Source organism: Gorilla gorilla, chromosome 11 (assembly GCF_029281585.2).
Source record: "Gorilla gorilla gorilla isolate KB3781 chromosome 11, NHGRI_mGorGor1-v2.1_pri, whole genome shotgun sequence".
NCBI classification, from domain to species: domain Eukaryota; kingdom Metazoa; phylum Chordata; class Mammalia; order Primates; family Hominidae; genus Gorilla; species Gorilla gorilla.
Genome location: NC_073235.2, coordinates 119,963,799 through 119,989,145, shown reverse-complemented (window position 1 = coordinate 119,989,145; position 25,347 = coordinate 119,963,799). Strand labels below are relative to the sequence as shown.

The 25,347-nt window shown below is 41.3% G+C and overlaps 2 long non-coding RNA genes across 3 annotated transcripts in view; one reads left to right on the top strand and one right to left on the bottom strand.

Moving 5' to 3' along the window:
- The window catches only part of LOC109025904 (uncharacterized), a 472,591-nt gene that overhangs the window by 444,824 nt on the left and 2,420 nt on the right, over nt 1-25,347 (top strand). The window lies entirely within an intron of this gene.
- LOC134756679 (uncharacterized) overlaps nt 3,526-25,347 on the bottom strand; it is a 30,675-nt gene continuing 8,853 nt past the window's right edge. Inside the window, exon 3 of the long non-coding RNA XR_010129706.1 lies at nt 3,526-9,132. This is a non-coding gene — a long non-coding RNA (uncharacterized lncRNA). The remainder of the gene's footprint in view (nt 9,133-25,347) is intronic.

The window sequence follows — 25,347 nt, the reverse complement described above, 5'->3', positions numbered from 1 at the left end:
CTATTCATTCACGTATTCATTCATTAATTTAGCAAACTATACTAGGTACCCTGTTGGGAATCTACCTACTCTGTAGGGAGAAACTCAAATGAGCGAATTTCAGTTCCTATTATTCTTCTTCATTATCATATGCAAGCAAGCAGGAAAAATAGAGGCTCCCACCTATAAAGAATGAAAACATGTTTTTCCACATTAGCATTTCCCCAAAGTCTCTAGAACCCATTGCCACAGAAAATTTCATACAGAGCCTCTACTCTGTGCCAGGTGCCATCGAGGCACCATGGATTCTGAAATGGATAAGGTCTGGTTCCTAGACCCAAGTTGGTTTTGCATCTCACTGCCTTTTACTTTTTGTTCCTACTGCCTTATTCCATTGCTTATTACCTCTGGCCTGGACTATGGCAGAACTTCATGTTAGAAAGCACACACACTTGTCTGTTGTTGGTCAAAACAGTTCAACAACTACTGGCAGGCCTCTGGGATGCAGTTTGCTGTGTTCTTTTCTATTTAACTACCACCAACTCATTCTAATTCTTAGGATTACCCTCTTTTTCAAGGCCATCTGTGAGCCAGCACACCACCTGCTCAACTCTTCTCTGTTGTGCCTTTTTTAAAGCATATACACCCTTTTCATTGTAAGGATTTTACATCTAAACATTATGTGTAAATAGACAAGAATAATGTAAGTAATGAACCATAGAGAATGCTCTGGATGTCTGTGGATCCTGACACACTTTCTTAGGTGATGCTTTTAAGGTCCTTTGTTTGCGAAGTCAATCTGGCTGACTTTCTCTACTGGGTGCTGAACAGAGGAGTTTTAATTTTGGGTTGGCAGATGGCTGTTTTTGTCAGATTCTCAGCCACTCTTAGAGCTCACATTCCGATGAACTCTCCATCTAAGTGCCTTTGGAGCTGTGCTCCGCTTTGGTTTAAGAGGAAAGGGCTATTCCCCTTTTGCCTCCAGAAATGCTTCCCCTATAGTTTGTGCAGCTGTTCAACGACTTTACAGATACTTCCATCACCTTCTCAGCTCCAGCTTCTGAAAGTGCACCTCATCTCTCCTGATTATCCCCATTGACCCTTCCGCCTTCTCAGAAGATGCAGATGCTAAAGGATAATTTTGACCAAGGTTTAAATGAGTGTGTGTGGGTAAAAGAGAGCTCAGTGAAGCATTCAGGGCTTGCACATGAAAGAAATATCGCCCATCTAGGGCTTTAAACAACAGAATGTCTTGATGCCTGAGTGGAAATGCAACATCAGAGCAAACCCCATTATAGAAACTCAATTTGCCATCTAAAGGGATGACCACCCTTCCCTTTACAAGAGATTTTAGAGCCAATCTTTGTTCCTTTACCATTGTACTCTGTGCAGTACACACAGTTTAGCAAGAAAACCAGATTCATGGCTTCCAGAGTACCTGAGGATATAAGGGCTGAAGAAGTTCGCTGGTTCTCAGTGGTCATTCCAGTGTCATTGTATTGCTTTAGTATCCCTAAACCTTGATGCTGTTCCAATATGGTCTCTTGTAAAGAGGGAATTGATTGGTGCTCAATGGAAACACTGAAAGTCCTTCATTTCAGGACTGTAAAAGAGACACACGACAGGGCACTACCCGAATCTTCTGCTTTTTTTTCTGTCCTGCTCATACACAGTCTCCACTCCCCAGACAGTTATTGGGGTTCTCGCTGAAATTCATTCCTGTGTTCACCTATGAGTCAATAATACCAAGTCACCACTTAGCCTCAGTCATATTTTCTCTTTCCTGATCTAGTTCTCCTGATCAGTGTCTTCAACTTCCAAAGTCATGCAGGGGAATCTTAACCATACTATCACTAAGGTTAACCTCGATTTTAACACCAATATTTATGCCAAGGGGACCATCACCTTAAGGTGTTGGTTAAGGGTCGTGCTATGGCCTGAGCCAATGCAATGAAACACTTCCCAGTGCTTTGTCACACATTTCAGCCAAACAGCATTCACAGAACCCTTTATGGTGGCAGCTTCCTTCGACTTTGCCTCTAATCCTTCTAGTCTTGGTCCATGAGGCCAGGTAGGATACTAGACACTATTTCTTTTTCTTCATCACCATCCAATGTTCACAAATACTTACTTACTCTGCCCCTTTCAAATAAAAACGGAAGACCTCATGAATGTCAATTCCAGCCACACTCACACATGTCTGAATTTTCTTTAAGCACAGCCAATACCATCTGGACTGTCCTAAGAAAAAGAACACAAGTCTTTTTACCTTTATGAGATGACAGAATAGAACTGATAAGGGTCATCACCATCTGTCCCGGTGGGATTGACTTTGTCTCCTCACCCACCATAGCTATGGTCTTTTGCTCTTTAGTCCCTGGCCTGTCATCTTGGTTTCTTGAGATTTTACATTAATTCACAGCCTAAGCCCATAAAGAATTAAATGCAGGTCTTGTGTGATTTGGCCCCCACAACAGAGACTGGGCAGGAAGGCATCTATACAACTGTCTCTCCTTGAGACTTGGCTTTGTTCTGTTGTTAGTCTACCAGGAGTTCCCAACCACAGGCCACTGACCAGTACCAGTTAGGAACCAGGCTGCACAGCAGGTGGTGAGCGGCAAGCAAGCAAGCAAAGCTTCATCTGTATTGACAGCTGCTCCCCATTTCACTCATTACTACCTGAGCGCCATCTCCTGTGTCGTTTAAGCGGAGGCATTAGATTCTCATAAGAGCGTGAACCTCATGGTGAACTGCACATGTGAAGAATCTAGGTTGTGCATTCCTTATGAGAATCTAATGCCTGATGATCTGTCACTGTCTCCCATCACCCCCAGATGGGACCATCTAGTTGCAGGAAAACAAGCTCAGGGCACCCACTGATTCTACATTATGGTGAATTGTATAATTATTTCATTATATATTACAATGTAATAATATTAGAAATAAAGTGCGCAGTAAATGTAATGCACTTAAATCCTCCCGAAACCATCCCCTCCCTGATCCATGGAAAAATTATCTTCCACATAACCAGTCCCTGGTGCCAAAGAGGTTGGGGACTGCTGAGTCTGTCACTCAGCACTGAGGCAACTAGTGAGGCCAAAATGACCTGCTGGCTAACAAGGGATGGTCAAAGAAGCGGGATCAATGCAGGACTCTCAGAAGGCCTCTCTCCATGAAAAAGTACATGGTATTCCCATATGTACACAGTGTTCTTTACTTAAATTCTACCCTTCCTTTCAGACCCAATTAGATGTCCTTTTTTCCCTCATGGCCTCCTTCCCTTCTCCTCTCACATTCATCCTAATATTGTGGATTTGCATTCTTGCTCCACAGTCACCTGCAAAATCAGGTGACTGATTTCACTGTGTCACCTCTAATAAGGTCCACATTTCTTGAGCATAAGCAAGGAGTCCTCTAACCACTGACCTCCTGCCTTGTTCTGTACCTCCTCCTGGTAGAGGCCTCATCATGCTACTGTTCAGTTCCATTTCACAATTTTGTTAGAAAGGACAATTCCTTGAAGCAAATGTGATAAATTAGCCTTATAAGAGTGTTTCACATCATTTTTATTAAACTCTATTGCACTCCAATTCATAAGTAAAAAAAAGCAAAAAGGAATCAACTATTATTTTCCAAAGAAAATGCAGTTCTTTTTGTTAAAATTTTGAATAGATTAGATTACCAACTTTTTTCTTTTTATCACAAAAATCTAATTTGAAGGAATGATCCTCATTCCTTTCCATAAAAATCAGGATTTTAGTTATAGTCAGGAGCCTAGAATAATCCTAATCTGAACTTTTCTTACATCCCATCCTGCAGCTAGAAATATGATTTTCAAAAAAATACGAAGGCTTCAACGTTCTTTGTGGTGAAGAGACTGGAAGTGACACTGTGGGGCTTGTGAGACATGACATCATAATATTAATTGCTTGATCATATAAAGTGTCCTTAGTGAAGTATACAAGATGAGCTATGTCTGGCTAAAAATTGGGCTGAAAATACTGAGGATGTTCAAATATTGATTAGTATTCATTTGTGTATTATTTACTTATTGTTCAGCTATTCAAAAAAATGATTTATAGCAAGAGATCGAATTTGGATTTAGTGCATGAGCTAAAGACCTATGAGTTTATTTAACCCACAAATTCAGTATGATCCAAAAGTAATCATCTCATGGTGACTTGCCCCAGGAAGGACAAATTCATCTCCGGGTGCAGCATCTTGGAAGGGCAGACAGGGATGGAACAGAGAGGACAGTGACTAGGACAATGGAGGGCTTAGAACTTTTATCATATGAGGAAACCTTGAAGAGCCCAGGAGTCTGATATTAGTCTTGAGAAAAGTGAAGAGTAGAGATGGGTCTGAGAACTCCTGACTAGCAGAAAGGCCTATTGCAAGAGCTTTCACATGGCTATCTAAGGCTGAACCAGGACAGAAGCACAAAATCTACAGTGAGGCAAATTCTAATGCAATAAAAGAAATAATAACTTCTAAACAAGGTTTTTGAACAGAGCCACACAGTTATCTTGTGAGGCAGCATGCTCTTCTCCATCAGCAAGGCTCAGATGGGGGCTCTGTGGCCACCTGCAGAGATGTGCAGAGAGTTTGTTCTTTCCGGTCCTCCTGGGCATGGGCCAAGAAGTGAGTGAAGCCTGGGACTAAGCCAGCCTGAGTAGCATCTACTCCTAGGATAGCAGCCCTAAGAGGTTCTGTGCCAAGAAAAGTGATGCCAGCAGTAAAACATGGAGTGATGCTGAAGGACCCAGAGCCAGGTGTTTCATGAATAGGTTACCAAATGGGAAGGGCAGAGCAGACGGAAAGTAGGATGAATACAGTAGGGGTAGGTGAAGAGAGTGGGATCTGATTTCATGAACTCAGCACAGCTGCAGTAGCATTGTATCAGCACCTAAGTTGACTTGCTTCACTGAGGCAAGTGTGGTGTATTTTTTAAATCAGAGATCCAGATCCACACCTGAAACATTCTTCCTTTAGTAGTAGGTAACATTTCTAATAATCTGTAAGCCATCGAGTCAATGTCCTCTTTGTGTGAATGTCCTATATATATTAATCTCATTGTGATCAAGAGAGACATGAATAAGCCAATGGCTTCATCCATACCCTTCAGTTGTTTTGTATCTTCTCAACAAAGGAGCACTAGTTAAAGAGACACATTCTTCAGTTCTTCATTTATTTGCCACTCTCAACTAGGGCAAATTGGCCAACTCTTCTGGTCTTCAGATTCATTATCCACAAAAAGAAGGTCTTTCAAGAGAAGAGAAACTCTAATTCCAAATCTAAAGTCCAAAAAAAGGGCTACAACTTTCAATTTTCCTCTGTCACTTGCATATACTTTCCCTTACCCAAGGAATCATACTGTATGGTACATATTAGCTAACATTTTTTTCTTGGCCTCCAAGTGTATTCCTCTGGTTCTCAATTGATGTTACAAGTTGCTGAACCATTTAAAACACAACTGAACTACTTCCCTAGCAGTACTGGCTCTAAATATCATGGGGCTCTGTAACATGGAGGTCAGACAAAGCACAAAGGAGATGATAGGAAAAGGGAGAGAACTTCAGAAATCTCTAGGTATGGAAATATGTCTTCAAGGTGAGAGCAATGTTTAACTCAAAATGACAAATTTTTATTGTGGATTCCCCCAAACAGAGTCTGAAATAAGACAGATGTGTGAGTGGTTTATTCAGGAATGTGATGCTGAGGTGCAGGAGTGAGGGGCAGGGAAAGTGAACTGGAAAGGAGGGAGAGTCAACCCAAGGATGCATCATTGAGTTGGTCACCACTGGAGCAAGTAGGTGCTTGACCTGTGGGACTATTTCAGAAGGCTTATAAAATGCATTTTAGAACCGTTCACCTGCGGGGACAAAAAGACAGTAATTTCCATTTCCTGCTGGTCAAGGGTTACACCGTAGGTGTTAATCCTCTAGCTGTTTGGGATCATGCATAAGTGTTGAGGGGTTGCCACAGGCCTGCCATGCTGTGACATCAGGGAGCTTCATAGTATGAAGCAAGGTGAGTTGCTCTCAGGTTATTTGTGGCTGAGGATTGATGAAGTCTTCAGAGAACTGGACACCAAAGCCTCGGGGGCATGAGAGGTGAAATAGGATTTGTGATAATACACAAGAGTTGTTAAATACATGTGTAACTCATGTTTCTCAACATTTCACCCTTTGGGGTCTGCAAATTGAGTGACCTCAAATTCACTGCTTCTCACTGCCACTCCAAAATTGTAACGCCAGCTGATAATCTCACATGTGCTCTTGAAGAAATCAGATCCACTGGGGATTCCCCTGCTCCTCCTGGGGACTACTGGTCCCTCTGAGCACTGTTACCTTTGCTGGCATCACTTCACCTCCTGCTAAAAATTGCCAACTTGCCCCTGGACACTGTACTGCCTTTCAAATCCTTTCTCCTCTGCAACTTCAGTGCTTGGTTATTTAGCCAAACTTCTTATTGCCAACTCTTCCATTTTGATGAGTTCCTTCTCAAGAGGCTGTTCAGTCCCTCATGGAAATAGAGGTGAAGTCTCTAGGCACCCTGTTGGTGAACCAAACCTTAATTTAATGCCAGGGCTAAACCTACATAAATATTAGCTTGAACATCTATTGTAAACATACAACAAATGTTGTTTTATGTTTGTTATGAGCTCTATTGGGGGAGGGATTTAAAATAGTTGGAGCTAGAAGTGGAAAATAGAGAGAGAGAGAGAGAGGCAGAGACAGAGAGAGAATTTTGATGCTCAGCTAGAAGGCAAAAGAAGTGAACATTCTAAGTCTCCTAAATTGTTCCTGTATACATAACTACCATTACTTCATGTCATTTTCATTGTCTTGGGGGAAAAATGGAGTATTCTTGTACTGGACCACATTCTTCAAGTTTCTCCCCCACCTGCCTTTAACTAAGCCATTGTACTTGAGCTTCTAACACTTTCCAGAGGAGGTATTTCAGTGACTTTTCATAATTTATCTAATGCTATTAAACTGTGGTCACTATCTACAATTTCTTACAAATGATTACTCGAAAGCCTATGTGTTTTATCCTAAGCCCATTTCCTAGTCAAAACTCAATTGAGATAGAGAACAGCTGCTATATGCTATGTACCCTGTGAACTTTATAAATATGCTTTGACTCATTAACTAGGTGCTTACTACTCCCTGTATCTCAATTTCTCATATTTTGGAAAGCTAGGGATCAGTTGTTCCAAAGTCATTCCTTCTCAGGTGTAGCTAATCCCATTTCTAATGGAAATATAAGGAAAGGCCATTCACTAGTCATTTAACCTGCAAAAGCTCCTCCTCTCAGTCCCTCTAGTTCTGCACTGAGTGTCCTAAGGATACTGAGGACCTTTGGATGTCCTTATCCAAAGGTCTTGCTGTATTCCTCGTTGGAAGATGTAAGTGAGACAGAGAAAGGACAGAGGCAGAGAGCCATGACAAGGCAACTTCAGGGCCAAGAAGAAACTGTCATGAAAAGAGTGATAGGATGGAGAATATTGAAGGATGAGCTACAGTTCCCAAGTAAGCTCTTTTCCTATTTCTTCATAAAAACACTGACTCCAGCTTAGCTGTTTTTGTCTGCTGATCCTGGTTGTTGAGCTTGCGGACACTGACAGACAGAAAGGGACCTGCTGGTGTCATTTTATATGGTTTGATGTTTCCAAACAGAACAATCCTTATGCACTTTACATACAACACAGAAGAGAGGTGGTAGAAATAAAAGGGCTAGAAATAGAAGTCTGTATAATAATAATACCAGCTGACATGCATTGAGCACTTACTGTAGGGCAGAATCTTGCTTACTTGCTCCTTTGTTATCGTATTAGTCTGGACCTTTTCAACTGCAAGTGATAGAACCTGATTCAAGTCAGCTTCCAATTTTTCTTGGCCTTGAATCCAGCAATGCCTTGATTTCCAGGTCCAGGTGATTCATGTAATGTCAACTGGACTTGTCCTTACTCGCCTTCCTTAGACTTCGCTTTCCCCAGTTTTCCTCTGTCTTCTCAGAGGCTCTCTTGATGGCAAATTGGACACCAGTTAGTCCAGGCTTATGTCTCATCTCTGTGGAAAAGTGGAGCTATTTCTTTGTATGGTTCTGACAAATTTCCCTAACAGGGTTTCATTGGCTGTGATGGTGTCCTGAGTCCATCTCTGAGCCAACTGATGGTCATAGGTGTGTGACATTCAGTTGGCCAGGCCTGAGTCTCATGCCAGTCCGTGGGGCTGAGAGGAGGAAAAGGTGGTGCTGAAGTGAGCCCTACTCAAACCACAAAGTCTGAGAGTGACAGGCCTGCTTCCCAATGCAAATTCAGTTACGGAAGAAGCAGGAGAGGACATATTAATTATTCAATTTGTCTAAGGTTGGAGACCAAGTTTTCAGAATCCATTTCCTCTATGGTACCAGTTTAGAGTTAGCTGAAAGAGGCACTTGTGGGAGATTTGAGATTGTGAGAGTTTCACAGAAGCTACTCCTCTCTAACCACTGTCATGGCCAGACAGTTACGGATGGATGCAGAGGCTCCCAGTTTGTTCCGAGTCCAGTTTGTCTCCTCCACTCTTGTCCCTGCTAAACAGCAGAACCCCAGGCCACCACCAATCACTTAGCTGTGGATCCACTGATGTGGTGGTGTCGGGACCCCCTCCCAAGCTTACCTTCAGTGGTCTCACTTCCACCGCTGTGTTGCTTGCTTTCTCCAATTCTCCTGTAAGCTTGAACGTGTCCAGCCTCACCACAGACTCAGGATGCAGACTGCATAGTGGCCAATCCTCCAATACCCTCTTCATGCCTCCTTCTACATCTGTGCAGGCTCCAATTCTGAATAAAATCCCTTATTCCCATAATGTTTACAGCAGCTCTGTTTCCCTAACCAAACCCTAACTGACAAGCTGGACAAGTAAAGGTGACATGTTCAGGATACCCACTGCCTCTATTTCATATAGGAGAAAGCAGAAACATGTTTCCCCAGAACGACAGGGCCAGGATTTAAACCCAGGCCTGTCTGACCCCAAAGCCCAAGGTCTTAGCTAGCAGCCATTCACCTGATGTGTACTTTTTCTTGTTTGCTTCTAAATCACAGCAGATTCTACTCTCGCCTTTGAAGGGCCATAGGTGCATAGTAAGGCAGGATCTTTTGGTTTTCTGAGAAGAAAAGAACACAAAACAAATAATTTTTAAAAGAAGGAAAGAGACAACAGATTTAGATAACCCACTATTAAGTAGAACAAATGAACACACATATTCCACTGCTTGAGATTTGTGGAAAGAAGCCTGGGTGCCTCATGAGTTCTCATTTGCCAGAACGAGCCTTGGTGTATGCCTTTTGGGGCTGTGCTTCCTTCCCTGGTGGTTCTGTCCATCTGTGGACCTCAGCCTGATTTCTGCATATCTAGCTGTCAGTGGGAATGTCTCTAGAAGCTGGCCACAGCCACCCAGCCCAACCATTACACATTTTCTGTCCTGCGTGTACATGTTCCATTCATACTTGCTTCTCATACAGCTGGTTCAACATGTACCCCCAACCCCTGCTGTTTTGGGCTTAAAAACTGGGAAAACGCAGTAACCTCCTTTCCTTAGACATGCTCATAAGGCCTGAGGTCATTGTGGGGTTTTCACCAAAGCACTCAAAGTCTTATCAGAGTGAATAGAATTGTTATTTCAAATAATATTTAAATCATTTAGTTTTGGGAGATTTGAATGGGAAGAGAAGGTAATTAAAGTGTTCAGGTTAAAAAGTAAAAAATGCAGATGGTTTTCAGAAACTATAAAGTAAGTGAATGAATGGAGTTAGATGTTGAAGAAACCCTCTGACATGTTGGCTCTAGGAGAACATAAATTCCACTACTAGAAGGTGGGCAGGGACTTGGTTCACTGTGTGCCTGTCCCATCAAGGTGCTTAAGGACAATGTTTGTGGAAGGAAGGGGTAAACTGAGTGAGGCTTGGACTCAGGAACTAAACAGAATTAAGAATAAGTAGAGAGGGTGTAAGGGACAGTGAGTAGCTAGGAGTTGGGATGTTCTTGGCAAAACAGTTCAGCCTAGTCAGAATAATGCAGCAAAACTACTGGCATATGGAAGAACTAGACTCTCACATCCTGATTCCCAGGCCTTGGCTAATTCAGGGTGACCACAGGAATCTCACTTCTCTGTTTTTCTCTTCAATTAAATAAGATTGAATTAGTTGGTCCCTGAGAACCTTTGAGTTATGTGATTAGATGGAGTTGAGGAAAACCCAGAAAAGACCAGTACCCAATATGGATGTTGCCAGTGGCTTGAGGAGGTGAGAAGGAGGGAGTGGTACCTTTGCTGGGCTCCCATCTATCAACTCCATCCTGCCCATGCTCTTCCCTTGCTCTCTACCCTCAAGGGCATGGGCTCTTTCTCTGCTTTCTGCTTTCCCCGTCTTTCTGAACCAGCTCTGCTCAGTGCCCACATTTCCTGGCAGCATAGTTGGCAGGCACCCTTAGGAGCACCTCTGAGCAGAGCAGATGAGGACAAAGGGGCATGGACCTCAACATGAGGCAGTGCTGTGCCAGGCCAGAGTCAGAGGGCAATTTATGCCCCAGCCAGAGCAAGGAGGTGGCACAGGCAAGCAGAATGCACTCCCTGGGTCCCTCTGGATGCCAAACAGCACTGGAAATTTTCACGAATGCTAAATTCACTTGCCACTTTACAGGAAACGCTGAGCCTTGAGCCATCTTTCCTTCAGCAGTTCCAATTTGTTTTTCCAGTTGCCTTTTTCCTTACCATCTGCCCTTGGGCATGTGGGTCTAAATTGATTATCTTGTTAAATATCCAGAGACTCACACTCACACCTATACGCGAGTGAAGTCACATGATCATCACCCACACTCCCCCATAGGCCAAAACACATTTGTGTACTTCCTGGCCTTGCCCCCTAAATAAATTTCTGGTCATTGAAATTTAGAAAGAACCAAGAAAACTAATGCAGCCTTTCTTGCCGTATGAATGCCTAAATTCAAGCCCCATCTTTTGTTTTGTTTTGTTTTGTTTTTGAGACAGAGTTTCACTTTTGTTGCCCAGGCTGGAGTGCAATGGTGCGATCTTGACTCACCGCAACCTCCACCTCCCGGGTTCAAGAATTCTCCTGCCTCAGCTTCCTGAGTAGCTGAGATTACAGGCATATGCCACCATGCCTGGCTAAATTTTTGTATTTTTAGTAGAGACGGGTTTTCTCCATGTTGTTTAGGCTGGTCTTGAACTCCTGACCTCGTGATCCACCCGCCTCAGGCTCTCAAATTGCTGGGATTACAGGCATGAGCCACCACCGAGCTCAGCATTCAAAGCCCCATCTTCACCCAACTTTATCATTATTACTATTATCTTGTAAACTCATTACAGTGTTGTAATGAGTTTACATCTTGTAAGCTCATTTTGGCATTTCAGATTTTATTTTTCAAGAATTTCAGAGGGATCCATTTATGGAATGAAATCACGTGGCAGAGATTAGAAAGACGTGTAGAAGTACCACTCTCCAGATTATCATTGCTATTATTTATGGTTATCAGTGATGACAAATATAAAGATTGTGGACAAACAAGAGGAGTGGTAGAAAGAATATTAGACTTAGATTCAGAAGTCCTGGTCCAAACCCTTATTACTAGCTCTGTGGCCTCAAAGAGATAGTGTAACCTCTTAGAATTTCACTTACCTCTTTGGTAAAACAGGAATAACAGAATGTACCTAAAGGCTATAAGGTTTAAAAGAAATAATTGAGGTAAATATATATGGCATATATAGATACTCAGTAACATTTGAATAAACTTTGATTAATCCGTGCTTGTCCAGAGTTCATTAATCTGGAGGTTTTGAAAGCCTAACTAATCATATTTTCCTTCTTGGTGCTGTTTGATAACTATTGTTCAGAATGACATCTGTGAGGCATTGCAAGATTTTGGTGTGTTCCCTGAATAACCAAATAAAGATAAAACCATATGGTTTTTATGTTACGGGGATTACTGAGTTTCAATAAATTAGCATACAATAAGATAATTTTCATGTGATGCAATGCTCAGATTTCAGATAACAAATGCAGCCATTGAAACCAGAATAATCCAGTCTTACTGACACAATCATTTCCATGTAAGGAGCCACACCTGACAAACTCAGAAAAACAGCTCCTTTGTGACTTTTTTGTGGAACTCTAGTGTTGAGGAGCTGCCAGGGGGAAAAGAAATGCTCTTTTCAGTCCTCTTTAATTCCTTAGGCTCATATTCATCAAGATTCTGAACATTTTTAGAAGGGGTAGGCTTCTTCCCTCATTCTCTACCCTAGTCATTTTACTACCTAGAGGCTATTGAATGAGACAGGACACAATTGTTTAGTTTTCTCTGAGACAGAAACTGGGCTTTTCGTTGAGTTTAACACCCAACAATGTTTGTAGCCTTCATTCTCCAGCCTCTCATTTAAAGTCATAATTAAAGGAATGTCTTGAGAGGATTTTGTCCCTGGCTGCAGAGGTTTCCGACCAGAGAGCCAGTGAGGCACTCAGTGGCTTCATCCTTACTCTCAAGTCTTCCTAGACATGGAGGGAGAGAGAAAATGCTTTTCTCACTGCAGTTTTTCATTTTGGGGGATTGATATGGACATACCTTCCTTTAATAAACATGCATTGAGTCTAATTTCCCAGAAGATAGCACGATTTACCTAAAAGTTTTGAATTCTTAATCAATTCCTCTATTTATAAAACATTATAATATATTAGATTAAATTTTAAAGCAATACAAACTAGATATAATCAGGCATCTCAGAACTTTTACATATTTACTAAATCTGACTTAGATCAATATCATTTTCCTGGACTTGAATAGTTATAGTTCACCTCCCAACTTTGTAATTCTAGATCAGCTAAGTCAAATATGATAGAACTTAGACCTTCTAAGGTTGGGACTCAACAATATCATTCCTTGTAGTTCTTGTAGCTAAAAATAAACAACTTGCAAATCCATACTGTGTTATCTAGTCTGACAATCTTAATCTTTTACTTGGAGAATATAGCCAACATTTAATGTAATTACTAATATAATCATGTATCACATTGCAATCATGTATATATCTGACCTTGTATTATTTGTTTGCTCTTTGGCTCATCTGTTTTCCTCTTTTTTTTAATCCTTTTTTGACTTATAATGGATTAATAACATATTTTTATTATTCCATTTTTTCTTCTATGAACATTTTTTAAACTATATTTTAGTGATTATCATGGAGATTATGACATGTAGCCTTGATTTATTATGGTCAAAACAGACTATCACTTTTACCACTTTCTCCACAGTGCTAGAACCTTTTAATTCTACTTACTTCCCTTTGCAATGCATTACATTTATCATCAGTTTTAGTTTTACACATATAGTTGAACCTTGGACAATGCAGGGACTAGAGACACTGATACCTTGTACAGCCAAAAATCTGTGTATGATTTTTGACTTCCCAGAAACTTAACGACTAATAGCTCATTGTTGACTGGAAGCATTACCAATAATATAAACAGTTCATTAACACATATTTTGTATGCTATGTGTTATATACTGTGTTATTCCAATAGAGTAAGCTAGGGAAAAGGAAATGTTATTAAGAAAATTCTGGCCAGGCACGGTGGCTCATGCCTGTAATCCCAGCACTTTGGGAGGCTGAGGCGGGTGGATCACGAGGTCAGGAGATTGAGACCATCCTGGCTAACATGGTGAAACCCCATGTCTACTAAAAATACAAAAAATTAGCCGGGCACAGTGGTGGGTGCCTGTAGTCCCAGCTACTCGGGAGGCTGAGGCAGGAGAATGGCATGAACCCAGGAGGCGGAGTGTACAGTGAGCCGAGATCGCACCACTGCACTCCAGCCTGGGCGACAGAGCGAAACTCTGTCTCAAAAAAAAAAAAAAAAAAAAAAAAACTAAGGAAAAGAAAAGATATTTACTATTCATTAAGTGGAAGTGGATCATCATGAAGTTCTTCATCCTCATCACCTTTGCATTGAATAGGCTAAGGAAGAGGAGGAAGAGAAAGGGTTGGTCTTGCTGTCTCTAGAGTGGCAGAGGCAGAAGAAAATCCATGTATAAGTGAATTTTCACAGTTCAAACCTGTGTTGTTTAAGGGTCAACTGTATTTGAAATGACAAAATATTGCAATTAGTTTTGAAGAATCAATATTAATTTATATTTGCCCACATAGTTATCTTTTCCAGTGTTTTTTATTCTTTCCTGCATTTTCATGTTCTCTTCTGGAATGATTTTTTTTTTTTCTAAAGAACGTTTTTTGGTCTTTCCTGTAGAGCATGCTTGGTCATGACAAATTCTACTATTTCTTTTCCTGAAAAATATTTTTCTTTCAGTTTAAAGTGTCTTTTCCCTGGGTATAGAATTATGTTTGGTATTTCCTTCTTTCAGTACTTTAACTATGTCCTCTGTCTCCTTGTTCCATTTTCTCCTGGCTTCCATCATTTCTATTGAGAAGTCAGTTATAATTCTTATTGTTGCTGTTTTGAGAATACTTGTCTTTTTTTCTCTGGATGCTATTGAGACTCTCTCTCTGCTCCTGTTTTTTCAGCTGTTTGGCCATCATGTGCTTGGATACGCTTTGGTTTGTATTTATCTTGCTTGGGTTTCATTAAGCTTTGTAAATCTATGTGATCATCACCAGCTTTTGAAAATTCTTAGTCATTATGTCTTCCAATATTGCTTCTAGGCCATTTCCTCTTTCTGCTTTTTCTAAAATGCCAATCATATATACGTTAGGCTTTTTGACATGTTCTGCATGCCTCTTACAGCTTTTTGTTCCTTTTTACTTTTTTCCCCTCTCTGTACCTCAGTTTGGAGACAGCAAAATACTTGGATCAAAAACACCTTAACTCTTGCTAAGTCCATTTAATGAGTTCCTAATTTCAAACATTGTACATTTTCTTTCCAGAATATATGTTTAATGCTGTTTTTAAAAATATTCAAATTGCTAACTAAATTTATCCATACTTTAATCTCTTCTGTCCACCTTTTCCTTTGTTTTCTTGAAAATATTAATTGTACTTATTTTAGAATCCTGATCTTCTAACTCCAATATCTGAATTATTTCTGGGTCTGCCTCTATTGTAGAATGTACATTGCATATAAAAGAACCACAGATGCTCCCGATGACATGAACTTCTATACCAAGAGTGGTCACCTTTGTTCTGTTAGGCAGAAAGGGAAAGGGTCAGTCATTAATTACTTCAATATAATCAGGAATTGAACTAAACCTGGCCTGGGTTTCAGTTGTAAAACCCAGTTCTACCACAAAAATAAGGGTTGGGTAAAACTATCTGAAAAATTATAGAATACTTTTGAAGGTTCTAAACTAGATTGCATGAGGTCTCTCTTATTTTTAGCTTATAATTTTACTAAATAAAACCATCCTTAGGTGAACAAGTTACAGATGCTGATGCAATAAAGAAAAGAAGGTAACATGATTGTATACATTGATAACATGATTTCATTCCTTTGATTTTCTTCTGTTTGCCAGGTATGGCTCTCAAGTTTGTGATTGAGAGCATTAGTCCTGAAAATGGTGGGAGATTCAGTCCTTACCTTCACAGACTTTCAGTTTAGCTCTTTAGCCTTACTTTCCACACAAATTCTAAATTTGGGAAATGTCTTGAGGTAGACCCCCTGCTCTTATGGGTTTTTCTTAGCACCATGTGTAAAATTTTATGCTTTAAAGATTTCTATCTAGTTCGTTCGGCTTTCTTACACACCCAAAACTAGGTAAGTGTCCCATATGGCCATGCCTTTGAAGTCTTGTAAGTTTTCTAATGGGTAACTTTAAGTCTGTGTGACTGCCAAAAGCTTTGCCTGTTTCTCTTTACTTCTGCAGGTGCCCTATGTCTTAGATAAGGCAATTTTCATCCCACATCTAAAATTGTCAAATGCTCCCAATTGGGAAAAAAAAAAAATGACATGTTCATCAGATCCCCTTGAAATGGTTTTCTTTCTATAGCTTTAATTTTTCCAGTTCTCATTGCTTCCAAAGATCTCTGATTCTTCAAAATTGTGTCTTTTTTGAGTAATTTGTATGGGCTTGTCTGACTGTGGCTGTGGGAACAATAATCTATTACATCCTATCCAAAAGGTGAAACCATAATTTTTTGAAAAATGTTCTGATTGGTTGACTCTAGTCAGTATAATTTTTTTTTTTTTTTTTTTTTAGATAGAGTCTCTCTCGCTCTGTCACCCAGGCTGGAGTGCAGTGGTGCAGTCTTAGCTCACTGCAACCTCCACCTCCCAGGATCAAGCAATTCTCTGGCCTCAGCCTCCCCGGTAGCTGGGACTACAGGCATGCGTCACTAAGCCTGGCTGATTTTTGTATTTTTTTGGTAGAGACAGGGTTTTGCCATGTTGGTGAGGCTGGTCTCGAACTCCTGGCCTCAAGTGATCCACCTGTCTCAACCTCCCAAAGTGCTGGAAATACAAGGGTGAGCCATCACGCCCAGCCAATACTTCTTACTATAATTAAACATTCATATGTTGACTTTAACATACATATGTTGACTTCCAACTCTTTTGGACTTTTAATCTATATTAGACCTGTAACAGATACCGTATATGGGGTAAACTATATAACATAAACTCTTATGTAGTGTTTTCCATATTGAATCTGCATCCCTGCACCTTGATACTTCAGAAAAATGAGTGTTGAGTAAAACTATCTGACAAATTATAGAATACTTTTGAGATTGTATTCTGGTCTGTCTTATTTTTAGCTTATAACTTTACTAAGTAAAACCATCCTTAGACGAACACGTTGCAGATGATGATGCAATAAAGAAAAGAAGGTATACATTGATACATTGTATACATTGATAATATTGTTTAATTGTTACAAATCAGAGGTGACCTCAACAGTTAGATCTAGCCCTCAGTTAATATGGAAAACAAGTTCAAAACCGAAATGATCATAATTGGCTACAAGTTCCAAGTTTCCACTCACTTCTATCAACTTACTTTCAAGTGAAGAGTAAATTAGTTAATTTTGAGATTTGAGGGAGAATATTTTGGCACCATTTCAACCTGATAGATTCCCTAGGAACTGAGACACCCTGCATCGATCATTAAACAGTAGTATTATTAAAGCTTTCATTATGTTTTTTTTTTTAGCAGACAGGTTGAGCAACTGGTTGGAATATTTTTCAATTCTAAATAATCTTGTGCAAAAGCTTCCTAAGAAGCACTTGGTAAATCAGGTGAGACCTGTTCTGTGCTGGAATCTGTCCCAAAGTCCCTAGTATAGAAACCTCTGGTTTGCAGATGGCAGGCAAAAGACCTGGGGGAAGCTACTCAACTTTATCTTTCTATCAGGATTTGGAGCTTATACGTCTGCTCTCAAAAACTTTTGCAAACACCAACTATTCACCAACGAATGCAACTTTGAACTGTTTGCTATTCAAAATCTAACAAAAGCTTGGCTGACAAGGGAGATTCTAAATTCTATGTTTCGTTCAAGTTTGCTTAGCTGAAAGAATGGGCATTCTGAAGCTGTCTTTTTTATTTGTTTAGTTAATAATAATTATGTCACTTTTGCTTTGTAACGCCAAGAAACCCAGGAGTAAATTTGAACTCTTTTATTATATTTATGTTGGCCTTTATACATCAGTTTTCTTCTTTGTCATGGTCTAGATTTTCTACTTTTCTATTTGTCTTTGTTCTTATTTGGTCTTTATTTTATTGTTTATATTTGTGCTGTAAGCTACCTCAAGTTCTTCTGAGCATCAGATAGCATATAAATACATACATAAGCTAAATGTAAATTTTCTTGAATCTATGGTGTCTCTGTATCTCTGTGATCCCAGTATGTTTTGAATGTTATTCAAATGGTACAAGTATCTATTTATCCTAATCTGAACTCTAGTAAAAAATGCCTGAAAATTCCCCTCTGAATGATCAAGAAGAGGTTCTACAATTTTGTGAGCTTCTAGCTCTCCTAATACTTCTTTCTCTATTTCTGCCAGAATTAGTTGTTATGGGAACTGTGGTTTTGGGTTGTTTATAACTACAGCATACTTGGCCTAATCCTATTTAATACAGCCACCGAATTTATACAAATCAAATCTGTGGCCATGATAGATCTGGTGAACTGAAATAGAGATTCGGGGTTATCATGATTAGGGGATTAATTACAAATAGGGCTCAATTTGCAGGAAGGTCTCTTTCAATAGCCGCAGAAGGGGAATGGGAAATAAAGGTAATAGTCTAGAATCTGTTAGATGCTAATCTCCTAAGAATCTAAAAGATGAGATTGACCAGATATAGGAGAGGATTTCAGCAGAAATTAAAGATGCTTTTGATTGAAGCATCTTCCATAATGAAATCTGGACCATAAGGAGTGATCCTTGGAAACCAGATGCCAAAGTTTACCCGGAATAAACATACATAAGGACAAACTTCCCATTTCTGTGCAAGAACCAACAGCAGTGTAAGGAAGGGAGAACCACAGTGGCCTCGCAGAGGATCAGGGGAGGCACCTGCAGCAGCAGATACGGCGAAACTCTTCCCTTGAAAGACTTGTGGGCAACACTCTGCCATGAGGAGACTGAAGCAGAAAGGGACTGGTTTCTGAGCACAAGTGAAACACCACCTATGTCTCACAGGATACTACGTGGGATTGCTCTGAGAAGAGGCTGCGCTGTGGCATCAGCAGCAGGTGTGAAGTCAGTCAGAGTGATGTTACTAATGTCATTGGTTAAGATTAGGTTGAAGGCATCTTCTTTCCCTCCAGGGCTTTTGCCAATCAAATATGCACAGAAATACTTGAGTCAAATGGGATGAAAACACCAGCTTTGTTATCCAGATGATAAATCTTCCTGGAAAACTGATTTGGGGACATACATCAAATGGGAGGTCAAAATTGGGATTCCTAATTACTTACCCTTAGAACTGAACTAATTGGCCCCCAGTATGACATGTCTACCCCACTTTCTTACCCAGACACTGGTGGAAAAGCAAAAACAGAAAGAGGGAGGATTTCCTGGCTTGTTCACTTAACATGTAGACACTGCCAGAGTAAAGTGAGTCCTCCACAAATCAGGAAAGCACACTAGAGAATGAATGTTTTGCTTTTGAAGCAAAGTAATCTTACTTAGTAGCACAGACAATACTGTCTAATGGTAACCAGGCCCACCCTCACCAATTAGATACACACTGTATCGATATATATATATATATATATTTTTTTTTTGGACAGCTAGTAAGGAGCAGAAAGAAGGTGTTAACAGGTGACAAGAGTTCATTTCTCTATGGGCCAAGGCAGTCACTTGGTTAGAAAAAGAGAAAGCTTCCTTTGTATATGAGCCATTGGCTGGTGGGCCCTCATAACATCTGGCATATAATTAGACAAAGGCAAGTCTTTTACACAAAGTATTTACAGGCCATGTCTATGGGGACAGTGGCTGTAGGGTATTTACTAAGTCAAGAGGGCAGTAGCTAGCCTAACCATGAGCAATTGCACAAGGGTGCTGATACGGACAGGAGACCGAAATACTGGGTAGAAGAGGGTGGTTCCCGGCAAAGGCCCCACCCTCAAGCCTGAAGACCCGTGGCACTAAATGAGGACAGGCATTCCTGTTTTCATGCCCAAAAAGTTGGCCTTTGGCCTGCCATGTCCCCTATTATGCACCCATATAAACCCCGAAGCCCGGGCTCCAGAAGCAGACCAGCAGGTGGACAGCCAAACGATGCGGCAGAGAAAGAAGGAAGAGGAGGAACATCTGAACACCAAGAGGAGTTCAGCTGCGGGTGGTTGGAGAGGAGTCCAGCCACTGGGCAGCCCAACTCCAAGGGAAGATCATCATCCCATTCCATCCCCAGCTTCTGGGTTCCCATCCATCTGACTGAAAGCCAGCTCCACCACTCTATAAAACCTCACATTCATCCTTCAAGACTGTGTGTGACCCAATTTTTCTGGGACACTGGGCAAGAGCTTGGGATACAGAAAGCTGTCACACTGGCCTTCTGCCCTTGTAAAAAGGCAGAGGGTCCACTGAGCTGGTTAACACTCAAGCTCTCTGTGGACAGCAAAGCTGAAAGAGCTTTGTAACAGTGGGATTGCAGCACCCATCCCTAGACACTACCATGGGGCTGAAGCCCAAAGCACTCACCCCAGCCTCTGCACCTGCCTGCCTGCTCTCCCTCCCACAAGGGGTTTCAGCAGCAGGGCGACTGAACAGGTGGGCCACATCCTTGTCAAACATCTGGTGAGGGGCATCAGGGAACTTTCCCGTTTCAGTGCCACACATCTACCTGGTGTAATCAAAGCCAGAGTGGTCAATGTTGGAAAGTCTGACCTCTGCTTTTCACCTGTTGCCTTCCGTCTATGTGCTGTCATTTTTTCGGACTGAGTCAGCCCTTGTGGTGGAACTCTCTGAGTTGTCAACACAGCCGTCTCATGGAAGTGGCTCTCAAAGTCACCGGATGGGATTGTTAATGGAGAAAAGCCTTCTGAGGCCACCCTATAAGTGCAAAGCATGGAGCCATAAATAATCCTGGAAAACTGGTTTGGGGACATACATCAAGTGGCCAAAATTGGGATTCCTATTACTTACCCTTAGAAGTGAACCAATTGGCCCCCAGTGTGACATGTCTCCCCTGCTTTCCTACCCAGACACTTTCCTACCCAAAGTAAGCATGGGGATGGGGGCTACACATACAATACAATAGGTTCTGGATGTCTGTGACAGATATATGGCAGGTTTAAAAAAAAATCACTCAATGTAAGTCAATGAAGTTGCATTAAATTGTTTCCATAGCTCTTGTAATAAAGCCCTACTGAGAAGCAACCCCCTCCTCCTAGATTCGGTTCATATATAATAAATGAATACTGTGATACTGGGGTGCAGGAGAGAGCTGTATGTCCATTCAAATTCCTGCCCTAGAAACGTTAAAAATTACCCTGTGTCTTTCAGGGTTGCTAGCAAATGGATGCAGGCAGGGATTACAGATCTATGAGTGATAAGAATGGTCTATCAAATCTCCTTATTGAAAGAAAATAAGGAGGCAGGGGGACAGCGGTGACATGACATGGGAGGGTCAGCACAAAGGGGCCCACAAAACAGATATCAATTCATTCCTCTTTCCAGTGCAATGACTGGATCCCAGAGACTATGTGGTATCAGGGGAGATCTTGGAGCAGGGCCTCCTGGACAGGGCCAGGTAGATCATCCTCTTGCCTGTGTGAGGGCAGCTCTGAGCTCCACAAGGCAGATATTGCAATGGTGATCAAAGGGAAATGCTTTAGGTGTCTTTATGGCCAAAAATACATAGTCCACAATACTTCTTTCTCTTAAGTCATTTACTATTATTGTGTGGACTCCTCACACAATGCCAATCACTTGTTAAAATTTAAACAATAATGATCATTTAGTTGTTTTGTCCACTTGAAACCCAAAGGTAAATCTGGCTAATGCTGCCTCAAAATGGGCCAGGCATTTATTCGGTCGTTGTTGTCTTTGGGATGGCTTTGTTTTCTGCTGATATTTGGTTTCCCTTAGTTTGGTTTGGTTTAGTTGGACCTGGTTTGATGCTGGTATTTGGGTTCACAAAGCCCATTGCTCTGCTGTCCACTCTTTCCACACGGAATCCTTCTGGCTGAGGCCTGTCTGAACTGCCAGTGCAGGCCCTGGAGCCCTGGCTCTGTACCTCATAGAATCTGTCTTCTTTTTCAGGAGAGCTAAGTGTTAACATTGTCCTGAACACATTTGCCTTTCAAGAAGATTAATGGAGTTCAGTGTGCAGCAGATAAGCTTGTCTGGGAGGAGCAGGCGAGAGCTAAGCTGTGTCAACACAGCCTAAGGGCAGGAGAGAACCAAATTGATTACTCAGATACTCTCCACCTCTCCCTCCTTCCCCCTTCCATTTTCAATTCTAATACAATTTGATGTCTGTGTATAAATGCCAAGATAGATGGAGAATAAGCTTATGAAATGGCTGCTTGAAGTGCTAATCCATAAGAAATGCTAAAATGCACCCAGAAATGCAGCAAAATGGATAAAATTGGATTTCCCAGGAGAGCATTCCATGAAGTTGTCAAAGATTATGAGGACATGCCACACTGGGGGAAGGGCTGCAGGTGCAAACAGACAATGCGAGACCCCCAGGGGGCCTGTGAGAGGACTGATGACTGCTAAAATTCCTTTCTGAGGAGGGTGAATCTGTTGATGCTATAATTCATTTTCCAAAGAAAAAGTGCAGCAAATTATTTTGCAAGGAGGGAAGTAGAAGGCATCCAGCAAGGGTCACCGTCCTCCACCCTTTCCCCATGTAGCAGTGACTATCACCTTTCAATAAATTAGAAAATAAATATTTAAAGGAGAATACCAAAGTGCTATCCTGCTAAGGGCAGCTGTATTAAATTGCCTCCAGTGTCTTTTCAGCCTGGAGGCCTTCTTGCTTCCGTAGTGGGTGGGGACAGCTTTCAGACAGATCTGTTTTGACCTTTCCTATAACAACAGCCTCTGCAAAGTTATCATGGATTCAAAACTCCTCCTTACTTGGGATGCCTCCAGTTGGTGTCTCTCTGTTTAAATGACCTAGAGATAGCAGACTTCAGGGAGGTTTCTGGTTCTCTTGAATTTAATAAAAATAGAGATAGCCAGTTGCTAGCAGTGTGACCTTAAAGAAGTTACTGAGCCTCCTGAGGCTCCATGTTCTCGTTCAGAAATGCATTATTATCTCAAGTTAACAAATGTAAATTATCTCAATTACCCATTTTTTCAGGATTGTCAAAGAATATTAGTAATGTCAAATTATTAAACAGATGTTAGCTATTGCGAATACTACTGCTACTACTAACGCTGATAATAATGAGAATAATAGTGGTGAATTTGCCAGCATTGTGGAACTTATCAAAATTGCACAGGACAATGAGCAATAGTCTTAGGCAGCGGTCCCCAGCCCCCAGACCACAGACTGGTAATGGTCTGTGGTGTGCTAGAAACTGGGCAGCACAGCAGGAGGTGAGCAGCAAACAAGCGTCATCTGAATTTACAGCCACTCCCCATTACTTGCATTACTGCCTGAGCTCTGGCTCCTGTCAGATCAGTGATGGCATTAGATTCTCAAAGGAGCAGAAACCCTATTGTGAACAGTGCATGTGAGGGATACAGGTCACGTGCTCCTTATGAGAATCTAATGCCTGATGATCTGTCATTGTCTCCCATCACCCCCAGATAAGACTATCTAGTTGCAGGAAAACACACTCAGGGCTCCTGCTGATTCTACATGATGATGAATTGTATCATTATTTCATTATATATTACAATGTAATACTAGAAACAAAGTGCACAACAAATGCAATGTGCTCCAATCATCCTGAAACCATCCCCCACCCCACTGTGTGTGGAAAAATTGTCTTCCATGAAACTAGTCCCTGGTGCCAAAAAGGTTGGGGACCACTGGTCTGAGGTATACATTTCCATCAGAAAATGGTTTCAACCCATTCAGATTATAGTGTTTGGGGAAGAAAAAGATAAACAGATGAGAGACCTTGATGACATCATAGAAGAGAAACTTTTTGTACAAGACGAATCTGCAGCTGAATAAAGTGTCTACCCCCTACATAGCCCCAGTGCATGAATGGTTGCTATGGACTGAATGTTCGTGTCCCTCTCCAAGTTCATGGAATTGGATTCCATGAATCCAATTATGTTGAAACTCTAATCCCCAATGTGATGACGGTATTTGTAGATGGGACCTTTAAGTGGTAACTCAGTCATGAAGATAGAGCCCTCATGATGGGATTCATGCCCTATTAAAAGAGACATGAGAGACCTTGCTTCCTCCCTCTGTTCTCTGCCATGTGAAGATACAACAAGAAGATGGACATCTACAAAGCAGGAAGTGGGCCCTCAACAGACATTGGATTTACCAACACCTTGATCTTGGCCTTTTAGTCTCCAGAACTGTGAAATAAGCTACCCAGTCTATGGTAATTTGTTATAGTCACCTAGACTGACTAAGACAATGATTATGTGCTATAAAATGCCATGCAGTAAAATATTCGGCTGGTCGTAGGGCCTGCAGCCCAGTTACAGTCCCTCTCCTCAACTCTTCCTTTCCCACCCTCTGTGATAGATGAGTTTTCCTCTGGGGTTCAAGTGCTTCTGGCCGGTAAACATGGGTGACCCGCCTTCCCTTTTTATCCATGCAGCCATAGGTACAGGAGGAGATGGGCAGTATGAGTATTGCACACCCAGTGTCTAATAAACTAGGGTGTTCCCAACTGATGATAAGCCATAGGACAGCAGAACAAGACCCCTGAGAAGGAACTCACTCCAAGGAAAGGGAAAGTCTGGATTTACAAACTAGACTGTACATCACCATGAGAAAGAAGTAATGAAAACAGTGTGCTGCCTGAGCTAAAACTTGCCTGGATCCAAATGGGCATGTGTGTCCTGTGAGCAAAGCGTTATCATTATTTCAATATAAATGCCGTGACCCTTCAACATTCAAGTGACACACAGAGGAGCTTCTCACTACACATAGGTCATTAGAGGGGCCTCTGGCTTTGCCAAATCAGGTTTGTCATTTGAAATAGCAGATCCATTAGGAAACCCTGGCAGATCATGTGGTGACAACCAGACTTCTCTTTCTGGGTCTCATCTTGAGGGGAGCATCTGGGCTCCTTTCTTGCTTATAGAAGATTGGCCAAGATTTATTCACAGCCACAGAATATTCTCTGCAATAGCAGGTCAAAGGAACCACAGAAAGGGCCTGGAATTCCAACTATTAAAGATGTGGTTTCAGAGCATTTTAGTTTGGGGCATAAATACATGTGCAATCTAAATAATAATTAATACTTGCCATTTGAAAAAGTCTGCAACACAGGGTGATCTAATGCCCCAGTCTTCTCAGGACTGAGGGTTTCCTGGAATGCAAAACTTTCCATCTTAAAAGTGATAATAAAATATAACTGCAACATAACATATATATAATGTGTGTGTGTGTGTGTAAAACATAGGTAGAGATACAACAATAAAAGTACATAGGTGGAGATACATACATACATAGGTAGAGACAGGACAATAAAAGTCACCAGGTGACCAGACCATAGGTAACCAGCTAACCAGACCATATATGAAACTGTACAAAACTCATGCCAGTTTGGAAAGCTTCATCTCACTCTGTCACTTGTCATGTGTTGGACCTTATATGTGTTGAGAAAGTACCCACCCCTGTTCTCAGGTAGGGTAGTCCAGCGGGTTAACTGCACAAGGAGATGTACTTCTTGTGAGCCAACTTTGAGAAAGATGGATTGCAAATAACAAAGAATAGGACCCATTGTGCAGTGTCCAGCACCTGGAATCGTCCTCCCTGCCTGCAC